Source organism: Girardinichthys multiradiatus, chromosome 7 (assembly GCF_021462225.1).
Source record: "Girardinichthys multiradiatus isolate DD_20200921_A chromosome 7, DD_fGirMul_XY1, whole genome shotgun sequence".
Classification (NCBI taxonomy): domain Eukaryota; kingdom Metazoa; phylum Chordata; class Actinopteri; order Cyprinodontiformes; family Goodeidae; genus Girardinichthys; species Girardinichthys multiradiatus.
The window spans coordinates 14,441,657-14,458,435 of record NC_061800.1 but is presented as its reverse complement, the minus strand read 5'-3'; the positions used below and the strand labels follow the sequence as shown (position 1 = coordinate 14,458,435).

At 37.9% G+C, this 16,779-nt stretch overlaps 1 protein-coding gene across 3 annotated transcripts in view; it reads right to left on the bottom strand.

Moving 5' to 3' along the window:
* Positions 1-16,779, bottom strand: part of sema5ba (sema domain, seven thrombospondin repeats (type 1 and type 1-like), transmembrane domain (TM) and short cytoplasmic domain, (semaphorin) 5Ba) — a 282,636-nt gene that overhangs the window by 174,822 nt on the left and 91,035 nt on the right. The window lies entirely within an intron of this gene.

Genomic DNA, 16,779 nt, shown 5'->3' with positions numbered 1-16,779 from the left:
AAACTAGAAAATGAAAGCCTTTTACAATTAGCATCATATTTATCGTATCCCTTCCATGTGCAGTGGAATGCTTGCTTGTGGTGGAGATCCTGCACAAATATTGCTTACCGTTTTGGTTTTCTTTCTCGTCCCATAACTGATTATATTAATTATAAGGATGCTCACAGTAGATGCCCTTTGTTGGAGTCCTGTTTCGCCACCTCATTTATTAGCTTTAGCTATTTTTCACCAAACAAGTAGTTAAGATTGTAAGTTTCTGCATCTCAACAGGAAGGAATAGTTTTTTTGAGTAAATGTAAACCTTTGGTAAGTGGATTTACATTTTACATTCACATTTTGTACTTTTGTAGTATATTTTAACAAAAACACTAAACAAAGGTCAATGTTTTTCTTTTATTTTGACACATAGTAATTACAGTTAGTAATTACTCTTATTTCCTAGCAGCTAATCTGGTATTAAATTCAAGCAGACAATTGTGAGAAGCTTAAGGAAGGATACAGAAAAGGTTTGACCCTTATAATTAATTTTTAAATGTATTTGTTCCAAACACTGAAGAAATGTACATAAACGTCTAAATACCAAGAAGGTTTAAAACATTTAATTATTCTGGCATTTAGAAAACAATTTTTTTCATAATGCTCACTGACCTGAAATATGAAAGATTTAATCAGCTGTATTGTCAAACAGAAAGACTGCTGCGTCTCTCTCTGATAGTGATTGAAATATATATAAAGAAATTTTAGATTCTTTGCTGCTGTCTGTGTTGTCAGCCATTATAGGAGTAGTCAGTTTGTGTGCAAGGGCTCCCCTCTGACGTCAAAAACAGCGCAACAAAATCGCAAAGGAGTAGTCTGGAAATGCCTTTTTAGTGAAATTTATGACCATATATCTCAACAACTGTTCATTTCAGTGAATTTACCTTTTAAAATATTTTATCAATGTTTCCTTTCCATAATGTAATTGGATTTATCATGAAAATACGATGTCACCGGCACCTTAACTGGGTTAACTGGGTTATTAGGCACCGCAAAACTCAGGAATATGACAAAATGGCTTGCTATACTCCCCCCAATCTCTTCCCAATGCTACTTCTGTATGAGCAACTTAATTTTCAAAAGCATATTCAGGTATTATTTTTTAAATTCAGTTGAATGATAATATCTTCCTATATCACATACATTCCTGTTGTTAAGGGTTTTTAATAAAAATACTTTAATTTATAATCGTACTATGTGATCACATGTTCGGGACAGGGAAGTAATGCTGTGGAAGAATTAAAAACTGTTATAACAGAAGAGAAAAGCTATTTTAATTTCTATTTTTCCAAAAGACAGTTTCTCTGGCTGGGTATGCTTAAAACCATTTGTGTTTTTATATTATTTGTATTATTATATTATTAGTCCTTAAAATCTAAGGCTTAATCTAAGGAGTGTACAAAACTGTTGCTTTACTGATAATGGACTGAAATCCAAGACTTCTAACTTGTACCTTAGAAAATAGTTAATTGTGGCTTTAACTCATAGAAGAGTTCTCTCAGCAGTGAGATGGGGTTAGGCAAAAATTTCATGTCAGACGTCCAAGTAAACCCAGATGCACACAAATCTCCACTCTGAAAACTGGCGAGGTCCAGCCACAGACAGCTGGTCACACTCCATGCTGGGTCACAGCATGTAGGCAGAACTGATGCATGCTGTGTGCCAACATCAACTCCCGAGTGAGTCTACTTTTCTTCTGCAAGCGAGTATGTATGAGAGAAGAATGATTATCTAAAGCCACTGCAAAGAGGCCTAATAGGGTCTATCCAACTTCCCATCCTGCTGCATAGAGAATTACCGACAGTTTGTTGGCAAGGAACCGGTACAGTCTGTGTACCACTGAGAAAGTTGTTTCAACAAACACTGACATTTAGGTTCTTTGTAAAAAAGTCACAAAGCCTCCGTTACTCAGTCAGATACAGTAAGTCGATGAAAAGAACTCTGTTTGCTAAGAAAGTATGGGCTACTTGTATCAATCTTAGCTTTTATTATTTATGTAAGAAAAGTACAAATATTGCACCAACAAAACATGAGAATACGACAGAATGTTTTTATATGCACCAATCAGGCTTAAAGTTATGGCCACTGGGAGGTAAGGTGATTATCTCTTTATTATGGTACCTTTTGGAGGGTGTGATATTATAGGCTGTAAGTGAAAAGTTTGGATTGTTGACATTATGTATATATAGTTTATTTATATGTTAAGTGTTCAGACTGCAGTCCTTATTCCTAAATTGTTGCCCTTTACATCTGATGGAACCACAAATAAAAGTAAAAGAGTCCCCAGTGGCAAATGTTTAATTACCAAGCAACAATATAAATTGTGTTAATGCCGCTGTGTCACAGGCAGCTTTTTTTTATAAGTTACCACATTCAAGCTTGTCAAAATGTCAATTTATTACTGTGTCAATTTCAAGATAAAAACTTCATATCATATTTATGTTTCAGCTGAGGGAAGGTATGTGTTGCGTAGCATGAAACTTACCGAAAATCTAGTAGGAATCCTCTTCAAAAATAGTTTAAGAAAAATGTTGAGTAATAGCTAAGCTGAATATGCTGCTCTCAGACCAGAATATATTGTAAATCACCCAGATTGCTGAGGACGTTAATACAGAATAGAAATTGATTGTCACATTCCCGAAGTGCTGTGACTTAATTATTCTAAGATAGCGTATTTCAAATGGAAATGTGCTGTGTCACCCTGTGAATGTGTACAGTGAGAATTTATGGCAGAAACTCAATTTGACCCTCACATTGGTAAAAGCTCAAGGCAGAGTATTTTATGTTAAGGTGTGCTGCAGTGATCTCTCTCTGGAAACAGTTTAAGTGTAAACAACCTAGAGCAACACAAATAATAAATCCTATTTTTTTTTCTTTGTAGCCTACAACACAAAAACTACAGTACCTTGGAGTCAAGATATTTTTGGAAGGCTCAACCTGAATAAATAAAGTAAGATCTCTTTACAGGAACATATAACAATCCAGATGGCAGTCTGTACATCTCAACTGTTCCTGTGCAGACTGTCATAAGTCTCTTCCAGTGAAAAAGTGTAGCTATGGCAACAAAGCGACAAGCTTGAAGTCAAGCGGCAGGGAACCAGGTTGAGTGAATTTCAGTTCAGACACCAGCAGGCTCCGAAGGAAGAGCTGGATGGAGGTCTGCTCGATGAAGCAACACAGTGAGAGGAAGTGAAGTGCTTCAGACCATAAAAGGATTAGAGGAGGTGCCTCTGGTTAATAAGCATTAAACCATGTGACAGTATGAACAGCATGTAATGTGCATTCCCACTCTCAGTGTTGTGCGAGCATAATTAGGTCATGGTTCCCAGAGTATCTCTTAAAAAGTTCTGAACTAAATTCACTAATAAATATATAAAATATTTTCTGTTCTTGCCCAATTCTAGTAGTGGATTTTTCTGCAGATTTTATGATGTTCTGAACATTTAAGTACAAAACATTTAGTTGGTACATGCTTGCGCTGTATTCTGATTTTATTATCTGTATGCAGCACAAATCAGAAAACAAGAGAAGGCAACAATGAAGTTCTGATTGGCATTGTGGTAAAGGGTTATTTCACAGCTTCTCAAATCAGGACCAAATTGCCCCAGATTTTAAAGCCCAGTATGAAGTTATTATGAGGCCATAAAAGTTGTGAAAAAACCCTTTGATTTATTTAATAAAGTGATTTTTCCATGTCTTCCTAACGCTAACTCAAAATACTGATGGCTAAAATGCTCAGTTCAACACAAACAAATGTATTTTAAATATAAAATCAATCAATCAATCAATCAAATGATAATTCAAAAACTTCACTATTTCAAAGAAATACTAAAATAAACCTTTTGAACTACCAACACACAACATAAAAACATAGCATTAAAACAATATCAGAAAGTAAGTTAGACATATCATGTTATGTAAACAGAAGGCAAACTATAAAATTAATTATATAAATTATTTCAAAATGGACTTTTACTTGTCAAACTCCATTCTTTAAGCCAGCGTGCCTCTGCGTAGATGTGTCTATCCTAATAGATGTCTCATCAAACCTTCTCTTCCTCCTCTCAATCAATTGCTTTGCATGAGACTGCGGACATTAACAGACCAGGAGCTTCCAGAAACCACAGCACCTATGCCCCATGTTTGCTTCTTCATTTCCACCCATCTTGTAAGGAGGTTGCCTCTAATTACAAGTCAGCGCTAACTCCCTGAGCACAATCTCATCAGACTCTGTTACGACAGTGATTAAATTGCTTCTGGTCCATTGGGAAGCAGTTTCCGCTCGAATAAAATAGTTGCCTGTTTTATGCAACTTTTGTACAAGACGTGTTAAGACGTCTGCGTGACCAGAAGGGGAAGGAAGAATTGTGTGATGCTTTTAGAAAATTGGTCTCTTCCATATTACATATAAGAAGCATAATTGGGAATCTCAAAAGCATAGCTCCCAGATGAGGAATCTTCCCTTTTCTTCAATTTGTTAGAAGTGATTAGACGTCACTCCTACACATCTTTTTAGCAGTATTTTAAGTTAAGCCCTTCTAGAGCTTTAAGTGGATGAAAAATGGATTGTTCCCACACAGGCCGCTGTGATCGTCCCAGTGCTAATCATAGGCTTTTCATTGCACACAAATAGTAATACCTCCTCATCTAAAAGCTCCCAGGAATTCTCAGTCTCGGTAAAATGAATTAAAGCAGGTGGAAATAGCACCTGTTTCTTTCCCCAAACTAAAACCAGCCTCATTTTCATTTCACACATCTTCATATCTTCTCTCACAAAAAAGAAATACAGTATGTGCATGTTAATGTGTCCCTATTAAACCAAACCAAGCATACATTTAGATAAATGGTAAATGGACTGAATTTTATATAGCGCCTTTCCAGTCATACAGTCTGCTCAAAGCGCTTTAAACTACAGTCACATTCAGCCAATCACACTCACACATTCATACACTGATTGGTAGGCAACTTGAGGTTAAGTGCCTTGCCCATGGGCACATCGACATACAGCAGGAGGAAGCTGGAATCAAACCCACAACCTTCCGATTGCAAGACGACTACTCTTCCTACTGAGCCACAGTCGCCTCCACAGCACAAACAGCAGCATATTGACACTGCATTACAATCCTATTCAGCCTCACTTATTCTTGCCCTTTGTGGTGGTGCGGGGGGGTAAACTATTGAGGGGTCATGTGCATTAGCTAAAGAAATTGGACAAAACTTGAAATCAACAAACTCTGGGGGGAAGGACAGTGATTGGAGAAGATGGTGAGACAGTGGATCTATTTTATTCTTTTATGACATGGGAGGGTGGTGGGGGAGTCGTTGGGTTGCTTTAAGAATCCTTAGAAAAAGCTAAAACAGACAAAGAAAAGATCTAAAAGAATTAGAGCTAGCTCACCTCAGATTGGGGAAGGCAATGCATGGTTGGAATAACACAGATAGACTAAGGATGAGGTGGTTGGGCAGATGCTGTCCGTATTATGTCTCATATCAAATTCAGTCTGCAGTGTAATCAAAATTTGTGGGACCTAAAAGATTGTTGGCATCTGAGAGTCGACAGGTGTGACCCTGTTAACACGCTGCAATGGGAAAATGATACAACATTAGAAGAACATTATGAGAAGAAGAGTGTGCGAAGAAGAAAAATGCAGATTTAGATTTAAAAATATTGGACAATAGTGGACACTTTAACCACTTAAATGTGTAAAAAAAGAACATATGTGATAAGCAGAAAAAGCTTTTATGTAGTTAAAAAAACTGATATATCTGGAGATTTTTTGCAACACATAATCACTGAATATTGATGAGTATAGATGTGGGATGTTGATCAAATCTGACTAAAGAAGACTGAATGACGAAATTGGACCAAAAGTTGGTTCGTCAAAGTGTCAGATTAGATTAAAGTGTTGGTTTCTTTTTCACTTGAATTTTACAGGAAAATGCCATGATCCCATTGTTTCAATTAAAAAACCCTGGCATTTTAATAGGGGTGTGTTGGCTTTGAAGGACCATTGTTAATAAATGTGCACTGACACTTAATAATTTGGAACAAATTGAGTCCCATATTAACTTGACAGGGTGCCATTTTTAGGTTACAATTATGCAATGATTTTAGATTTTATGGGACAGGTAACAGATTGATATGTAATACTGTAACTGGTAATTTTACTACAATACCAATAGAGCTAATAAAGCTGGGCACTTCATAAGGTGCACACATGCTGTCTGTGTGTAGTGTAAAAATAAATCTGTATGCTTTCATTTAAACAGAAAAAAACCCATGAGCCTCTTTCCGAGAGTAGCTGCTGTTTGACTTATGAAGACACAAATATCCTCAACTTGCTTAAAAGACATTGACTTGACTTCATACAAACCCTAGTACTGAATATAAATGATAAAGTATGCAAATAGATAACTGATACTTGATTAAATAAACGTAAGTTAATACTTATATTCTTATATTCCACTATGAGTTATTTGTGGGGCTGCACGGTGGTGCAGTTGGTAGCACTATTGCCTTGCAAGAAGGTCCTGGGTTCGACTCCCAGCCAGGGGTGTTTCTGCATTGCAGTATGCATGTCCTCCTTGGCATGCCTGAGTTCTCTCTGGGTACTCCAGCTTCCTCCCACAGTCCAAAAACATGACTGTTAGGTTAATTGCTTAGTCTGTGAGGCAGACACCATGTCTACTTTTAAGGCTAGGCTTAAAACTTTCCTTTTTGATAAAGCTTATGGTTAGAGTGGCTTAGGTTATCCTGAGCTATCTTCCTTATTTTTTTACCTCTGTCTTCTTCCCTCCCTGTTAGATGGAGTAAGGGGGAGTCAGGTTTAGCCTAAACCGGCTCAGTTATGGTTGAGGTGCAAACACACCCTCCATTTCTGCTACCTGTATGACCCCCTCTCTTTTCCAATGGTTATGGTCAATCTGACAGAGAGAGGTATCCCAGTCGTTGTGGTTTTTAGTATAACAATGGCCATCAGTGGGCTCTAGATGGACTGTCTACTTTTAAGGCTAGGCTTAAAAAGTTCCTTTTTGATAAAGCTTATAGTTAGAGTGGCTTAGGTTATCCTGAGCTATCTCTGTAGTTATGCTGCTATGGGCTTAGGCTGCTGGAGGACATAATGACCACTTTCACCCTCTTCGCTACATTCTCACACTACTCTCCAATTTTGGATTATTTGCTGTTATTTCAGCTTTTAACTTTGTTCTCTCTCTTTTCTCTTCCTACACCTGGCCTGACTCTGTGTCTACCTGTGACACCTTTCTGGAGAGGGGCATTGTCCAAGCTTCTGCTGGCAACAACTTAATGCTCACCCTCTACCGATGATCGTCATGATCCTGTCTTTCAGTGTTTAACCCTTTCTCTCTCCTAGACATGGCGATTGACTGAGCTTTTACTGTAACTAATTATATGTGCTCTCTTTCACACTCTAACCTTGAAAACTGGTTCAGAGTTTATCTGTTCTTTCTTTCTAGGTGAAACGACTAAAGGAGCTACATCCATTAACATTTACTTTTCCTTCCCATAGAAAGTACTCCTGGATCAGTGCTTCTGTATTCTTTGTGTGTCTCTGCTCTGTTCTCTCAAACCCCCAGTCGGTCGTGGCAGATGGCTGCTCATACTGAGCCTGGTTCTGCTGGAGGTTTCTTCCTGCTAAAAGGGAGTTTTTCCTCTCCACTGTCGCTACATGCATGTTCAGTATGAGGGATTTCTGCAAAGTCAATGCCAGTGACTGTCCACTGTCTCTACATGCTCATCCGGGAGGAGTGAATGCTGCAAGTCACTGACTGGATGCAATCTGCTGGGCTTCCTTAGACAGAAAAACGTTTTATCCAATTTGAATAAATAACTGAATCTGACTGCACTGTTCAATGGTTAGGATTAATTGCAAAGTATGTATGTACCTGACTTTTGTGAAGAGCCTTGAGACGACATGTGTTGTGAATTGGCACTATATAAATAAACTGAATTGAATTAATTGGTCTCTCCAAAGTGCCCTAAGTTGTGAATGGGTGTGTGCTTGGTTGTTTGTCCTGAGTGTGTCTGTGTTGCCCTGCAATGGACTGGCAAGTTGTTCAAGGTTATACTCCGCCTCTCGCCCGTGGACTGCTAAAGACAGGCATGGTCGTCAGGTGCCAGCTCCCCCACGACCCAGTATGGAGAAGAAGCGAGTATAGAAAATGGATGGATGGATGGATGGAAGTTATTTGTGAACAACTACAAAACAGAATAACAAAGGGACAAAACTGGTAGATGTGGTTATAATATGATTATATGCAGATACAAGCATAGCAAAATGTAATGAATCTTATACTTTTGTATAATTCTGTTGCAATGAAACACGCGTATTTCACCAACAAAACAATTTAAAAAATCCCAAAAAATCAAAAGAGGTTTAAACACAGCAACAAATAAGTAAACAAAGACGGTACTCCCAACAACTTCTGGTAGGGAGTTTACCACTTGTGTACGTAATGCTTATCCTTGAATTAATCATCAGAGAGCACTAATTAGCAATTTGTTCCATTAAATTAATAAATTGTGCCCTTGACTTTCTTAACCATGTCTTTGCATTATATAATTTGCTCTCAAATTAACCTAATAGCATAAAGCTACTCCATCAGTCGGGAATAATTTAGTGTGACTGATCAGTATAAATGAGCAGACAGACCATCCAGGGCAAAATAACAACAGTTTTAATAGAGAGGAGTCTTTGAATGGTTAAAATCACTCAAATGAGTCTATAATGTACAGAAACACTGCTAAGGGATGAAATCAAGTTTATCTATCTATCTATCTATCTATCTATCTATCTATCTATCTATCTATCTATCTATCTATCTATCTATCTATCTATCTATCTATCTATCTATCTATCTATCTATCTATCTATCTATCTATCTGTCTGTCTGTCTGTCTGTCTGTCTGTCTGTCTGTCTGTCTGTCTGTCTGTCTGTCTGTCTGTCTGTCTGTCTGTCTGTCTGTCTGTCTGTCTGTCTATCTGTCTATCTGTCCATCTGTCCGTCCCGTCGGTCCGTCCATCATCCATCCATCCATCCATCCAGGTCTCCCTTGAAAATTAGAATTTTTTTCTCAATTAGATTTAGCCTGCATAAATGAAGGTTAAATAAGAAATCAATGAATCCATACATGTATTCAACTGTCCATCATCTTTCACTTTTCTGAGATTGGGGCACAGGTTTAAATGATCTTGGTGGTAAACCCAGAGATCCTTCTCTCTGGTGACACTCTGCGGTTCATTCTGGGTGATCCCAAGGTCTTTCCAGGCAAACCTATAAAGGTAGGCCCCCAGGAGCCATGCTTATTACCAGCGTTAGGAACTCCTTTCGATATGTGCAGCAGCAGCTCTACTTTAAGTTCCTTCTGGATTAACTTCTCATCTGATCTCTAAGGCTGAGTCTGGCCAAAGCTCATTTTAGCCACTTGTACCCAGGATCTCAATCCTTCGGTTATGACCACTGTTTGGAATGTAGAAGGACTAACAATTTGTCAATCCATCTCCTGCATCACTCTACAGTTAGCTGTGGAAATGAGCCCTCAAAACTCCTGTATTTTAATTAATAGGAAAATCCACCTTTTCCAGTTGAGAACCATGGTCTCAGACTTAGAAGAGTCGACTCTCAACCCAGTTGCTTTAAACTCGGCTAAAAGTTGCTCCTGGACACTTCCCAAATTATAAACCCTCTTCTCCTTGTCTTTGCCAAGGTGGGGCCCTGGTGGAATCCAACATGCACAGGAAACAACCCCAGTTTTGAGCTCAGGACACAGCTCTTGCTTTACTTACAAAGGACTGGGTTAGCCCTTACAAGCATTATACAACACCCCATACTCGGAAGACCTAATCATACACCTTCTCCAGATCCACACAATGCATGTAAACTGGACACGAAACTCACCTGACTCACTTAGGAGATCTGCAAAGGTAAAGATATGCTAGGCTGTGCCACAGCCAGCAGGGAAACCATATTACTCCTCCTGAAATGATTGTCTACCAATCAGTTGGAGCCTACGTCCAACACCCTGGATGGAACTTTCTTATCATCTTTCCTAAAAACCACCATAACAGCCTTCGTTGCATTAAACCAACGCTGGTTATGTAATACCATCAGACTGCAGGTTTCCCAGTTTTAATATTTGAGGAGAAATCCAAAATGGAGAAGTTTAACTAAAACTAAGGTTCAAAGAAAAAAATACTTGGAAACAAAAAGGCTGGAATTAATCTTTTTATTCAAGACTCTACAGTGTAGCACGTAGTGAAATACAAGTTACACCAGAAAATCCAAAGGCCTCCACATCAATAGATTCTAACCTCGCCTGTCTCTTGTTTAAAACGCGCTCACCTGCACCAGCCATTGCTTCTATACAACCATGGTATATAATAATACACTGTGTCTGGCCCTTTGAAACTCTATTATGATTTCACTTGGCACTGTCAGGTAGGGTTCCGTACCTTCTTTCACACACACAGAGAAACTATAATGCAATATTATTGACTGCATTTCTCACTGTGTCTACCTGATACCGTTTCATTGTGTGCACTGGGAGCGCCCCTGGGCATGAATGGATTTTAATGGTTCAGGGAAGCTCTGAAAGTGAGAGAAGGTCCAGGTTTGGCCACCAGTTTCACATTAAGAAATGATTCCAAAGGCCCAACTAGAAAGAACAGTACAGAAAACAGCAAATCCAGTCTCAAAGTACTTTTTAATTCGCCATCGACATACAATAAGTCACACCACTAATGCTGTGTACAATTACAAAAAATATATTTATTAATACAAGCAGACCATTTTACATGCAATGCAACCAGTATGGCTTGAGCTGTCTGTTTAAAATAAATCTCTCAGGGTCAGTTTAAAGATTTTAATTTAACATAAACATTGTTGCACTAGAGCTTCATAAGCTGCCAAAAAATATTAACCAAAACCAAAGGTAAAAACTGCTTTGAATTCACTCAAGCAGCTTGAAAATATCTCTATCTCTGATTAAACACAGTAAAGTTTACCTTGTCTTATCACTCTGTTTGAGGGAGAATTTTTACCAGATGAATATTGTTTATTCAGAGAAGAAAAAAGCTGTAATTAAGATGTTTGATCATTCCCCATTGCACAATTGGCTATTTAAAATGAATTTTTATTTTAAAAACAAGTGCATGCCTGTGAAACAACTAATAGTTTTGTGTAGAGCAGACAAGACAAACCAGTATCTGATTAAATATGTAAGTAAAATCAAACACATGCACCACAAGGACTAAAATACTAAAACATCAAGGCTGGACATAAATATTTAGAAGTAAGAAAACAAATAAATGAATAAAGAAAAGTGGCTCCAGAATCTAACAAGTAAGAAAACAATGCCACAATTTAATTAAAATTGCAGCCAGGACAAAATTGTTCCCATTATGTTTGATCTTTATACTAGGGACCTTGTACTATATCTACAACCAGACTGGAGGAGGATGAACTCATCACAGCAGAAAGAGCCATACAGTCGCTGCAACTGTCTGGCTTACAGTCATCTTTAACCCCTTTTTGATGGGCTCTACTTTGGCCGGATTCGCTCCACTCAGCCCATTTTGCGACCGTTTCCATTACTGGCTTTTCCGGCCCAGTACTGGCTTTCTTGGTACCTGCTCATCGGCAGGTCTCTTCAGGGCTAAGCAGGGGCGAAATGTGATGTAATCAGACTGCTGTTCACTGATTGGCTGGTTAGCCTTATGTCAGCGGCATGAGAAAGTGTTCGCCGATGTATCGGACAGAATGGCAAGCCACGGATTTTATCGCACACCACAGTGCCGGGAAAAGCTAAAAAAACTCAAGAGTGACTTTTGTTTCATTAAAGACTCCCTTATCGGTCTTTGTGACCATTTTACCAGCTGGTTCAGTGAGTTCCTTTCATTCATGAGCAGATTTTCAAACCATGACATTAAAGAAAAAGAAACTCAACAAAAGCTCCATAAAAGTGTCATCACAGTTTTTTTTTCCAATTTAAAGCAAGACACTTTTCATAGACAGTATAGATGTTGGTTTATCTTACTGCACAAATGCATACATGGTATCGCGATTCAAATGGGTCCTAATACAGCCAAGTGCCCAGTGGATTAAAGAAATGGGCCACTTTATCATGTCATGTTTATTATTTAAGTATAAATTAAAGAAACAGTTAAAATGCAAAGGGCTCAACCATCATTTTATTTGTATTTGATGATGCTACTGTAATAGGGGATGAATTTATTTTAAGGCTTTTTACAGGGTGTTCCACCAAATGTAGAACCATAACTGCTGTTTCTTTTAGGATAATAATATAAGCAATACATGTTCAAACTTGAATAACACATCAGTGTGCTTTTGTTTGTCAGCCAATGTTGCATTAAAAATGCCAGTTATCTCTGATAAATGTGCAAACCTCTGCTCTTTTTATGACTGCTCCACAATTTATGTCAACTAAAAAGAATTTATTTTTACAAGTCACTTAGAAAGAACTCATTGAGTGTCATGACATTTGATGAACCAATTACCAGAAAAGAGTAAAGTGACTTCAAAAACCTTTAAATGTTTTTTTTTTTCACTTAAACAAAACTGAAAAGCAAAGATGATTTAACACTATCCTAAAAAACAGCAAACTTAGAAAACTCAGATATGTGTTGGAGCCATTAACTGGCTGCCATGGGTTTTGAAGAATTGATTAGTCAAAACAAATAGGTTTATGTTTCCTAATCTTTGCTTTCTTTTTTCTTTTTTCATTTAACAAAATGCTAAAACATGCTATCATACACACTGAAAAAATTAATTAAGAAGCACATGAATGTCATATTTCTAAAAAAATTTCTAAATTCATCTCACTCATCGCACATTTAGGCCTCAGCCAGATAATGACTTTTCTTGTAAATTTCCAGTCATCCAGGGTCATAACCTTTTTCTTGTTTGGCAAAGTGATTTGTCAGAGGGTCAAAGGTACATTGCTGGCATGATGGGCTATTATAGGATCTAAAAGGCAGGGGCATGAGTAACCACTTCAGCCAAGGGTCTGTTCCACACAATTCCAGCTGAACCCAGCCGCAAAAGAGGGTCGCCAGACACTCTGGGGGTGTTAATTGAAGCAAAAGGCTACAATGAAACGGTGGGCTTCTATGGGAGATGGAAGTACAAAAAGCTTTTATTCTGATTTTGCTGCTTGTGATCTTTATTCTTTGAAATTAGATGAAAAGTGCTAAAAATAAGTCTTCTTTAAAGGCAAAATGACATGATTTGGACAGTGCTAGTATTTCATTATTTTTAACTTGCTCCTAAACCTGCTTCAATTGGCAAAAATTTAAATCTAGAATTTTATATCAAGAACTTACTCAAAACAAATCAGAAAGGGTGAAAGACAAAGAAAATCTATATGAAAAACATGTAATGCAGTTCTAAAAGACTCTCTAGCCATCAGACTAATTTTGAGAAGTGGTCATTACTAGACAGCCTACCAATGGGTCTTTCAACAGCATCTGTCATCCCAATATCTTCATTATTTTTTATCAAATTCTGTTGCATGAAGCATCCATACATCCACCGCCGCTTATCTCTGCAAGGTTGCGGGTTATCTGGTGCCTATCTCCAGAGGTCATTTGGAGAGAGGCAGATACATCCTGGACAGGTCACCAATCTAACATGCATGCACACACTCACGCCTTAGGGTAATTTATAGAGATTATCTAACCTACCATGTATGTTTTTGAACTCTGAGAGAAAGCCAGAGTAGCCACACATGCCTGGGGTGAACTTCCAACTCCATGCAGAAAGACCCAAGACAGGGGTTCAAACCTAAGACCCTGTCCCACCGTGCAGAATTCAGTTTTTGGCATCATACAGTGAGCCCCTGAATATACCCATTCAACTAAATAATTAATTCCCCACAAGAAAGACAAAAAATTATATGACCCTATGTCTAGAGCTAAATCCAACAGAACAGATGTCTTCACAGGCCTATAGATTTGACAAATATGTGCAAGGTAGAGAGGCACAGGTCAAATCAAGTTGTGGGATGCTAACTACCAAAGAAGAATGAATACTAAAATTCAATAACTCATGTGTTTATTTTTGTGTTGAAGTACACAGAGTTTAAGGCATACGAAAGGCTGAACTTACTCATGTTCTCATACTAAGAAGTTTTTTTACACTATTTTAAAACAACACACATTTTGGATCTTTGAAAAAACACATCTCTTTCCTTGCTGAATCTTCACAGAAGACACCTGCCCAATAGGGTTAAAAGGGTCTCAGAGCTCTCAGACATTGAGAGCTCTGAGACCATTTTGAGAGCCTACAAAAAACAGTGTCATTCTGTTCTGTTATGACAATGATGAAAAACACTGTCCAGATTGTTTAAGGTAAAAGGAGTCTTTTGATGGTATGGGTGTGCATTAGTGCCCAAGGCATTGTTGACTTGCATGCGAGTGAATATACCTTTGATGATGAGGCATGCTTTGGGATTTTGCAATATCATTTCACCTGATGTCCATGGTTCCTAAGGCATTAAATGCTAGATCTAACTGTGTGTAAATACCGTAGTGTGGCTTCACACACAGAGACTAGCATGTCTGCAGTCTAGATAAGTTTTCTGTTGAAAAATGCATGTTGCATTGTAAAGAAGAAGGAAAAAAATATATATATACATAGTTCATTCGCTAGAAATTTCACAAAATGGACACAGATCCTTCTGGTAAAACCGGAACACTTGCATCTGCAGTCTCTGCTTTAGTTTGTTACAAATTCAAACTAATGCATAAATTACAAATTTCTTTTAGTTTAATGGAAGCAAACAATTTAATTTTGGAAGCAATAAGGCAATCATTACCTCAATAAAGCAAGTGTAACTTTCTTTGATTTCTAGAACACTTGATGCTGGTACGTCCTTTTCTTGGACAAAGATATTTTCATATTTCTGAGAGTGTTGTTTGTGCAGAGAGATTCTTTAAAAATGCCTGTGATGAGATACAGACATAGCAGGGCAACAGAGCCTGGACTGATAACACCTGATAACACGAGATAGAGGAATGAGACTACTGTATCTTGACTCTTCAAACATCATTGAGCTGGGATGCCATGAAACATCCAAAGAATGTTAACAACCTCACAGGTCAATGTAAAAAAACAGAACAAGAAACTTTTCCCAAAATGCCACAGAGATTTTCTCTCAGAGTCTACTGCCAACGTCCGTCTGAGCATTATTTATGCCACACTCCTTCTAGACACTTTCCGCTTTTGTCAGGGAGAGGAAAGCAGGCATTATGAGGTAAGGATTCAGGCAGCTCTCTCTTATTAACTGCAATCTCAAGGACGACATGGAACGTCCTGTTGTAATTAACTGGAGCGGACACCAAAGAAAACACACAGACGGCAGCACCAGACAGTGTAATTGATGAGCAAATTTATTACATCCCCTTAAGACCCGCAATGACATTTATCAAACATGAAACAGATTCCAGTGCTGTTTTTGTGTCTGAATTTAGCACGTTGGAAATGCAGGTGCTTACTGGGATGCAAAAATGTCTGCTGTCACTGTGGCCAGAAGGAGGCATAGATAGATTACAAATGACGGAGAGAGTCTGTACATGTGTCAACAGATTTGGGTTGAGAAAAATAAAAGTAATAAAAACAGATAACAATAAACTAGGAAAATCTAAGGTCTGATATGGGGGTTAATCACAAACAGAAGCCATGACATATCTCCTATGATAAAACTCCTTGCAACACTTTTTTCTTGCGCCTGGATCATTCCAGCGCACCATCGCTGTCAGTGAGATCATCTGCTGCTGAAGCACAAACCTGATTATGGCGAAGTGTGCATATAACCAATCAAACGCGCACAGCCTGTTAACTGTAATTGCACATCATGCACACTGTGCTTGGTGTTAATATAATTAATAGGAAATAAATAAAGTAATTATAAGGCAGATTAAATCCTTCATTTGCAAACTGAATACTAAAATCATTTTTTAACAGGTGAAAAATCCCCATTTTAAGGCACCCTATTACATGTGGTGAAAAAGAAGTGTATGCTTTAACCTTGTCACTAAACAAAACATATTGCATTATTGACAGTAACATTCGGTCATTGCAGAGCAATTGGAGCTGGACCAGTTGGATTACGTTATTTAATGTGAACGTATGCCAGGGGAGGGTTTGTACAGTGAAAAATTATTTCATGTCACCAGACAATAATTGAAACAACAAAACATGTTGTATATTGATCAAATATTGGCAAAACAATCAAAACAAATTCAGTAAAATCATTATAAAATAATTTATTTTTATATTTATATAAATGTTCATTTTAATTTCCTTGCAGGACAGTGATGTGACGCTATGTCATAAAATTAACAAAGCTATAATATAAAGATAGCCAACTCCTACAACAAACTATTTTTATGTTACTAATATTAGGTTCAGGCTTGAATATCGTCGCTGTTTATGATAAACTCTGAACTCTTCAAACATATACTCTCACAAAAAGAACACGGTGAGTCTCTGAAAAGAATAAAAAGATCAAGGGAGGCCAACCTCTAATAAATTAATTGACAGACATGTTGGTCTTTTATATTGTTAATAATGATTGGACAACTTGCTGCGAGTTACGTCCAGCAACACAGTTAACAAGCTGTGCACGCTCCTGTGGTGTTGTCAGCTCATACCAGCTGCCCCCATGTGCGCACCGAACGTGGAGGGCGCACGCTACTTTGGACA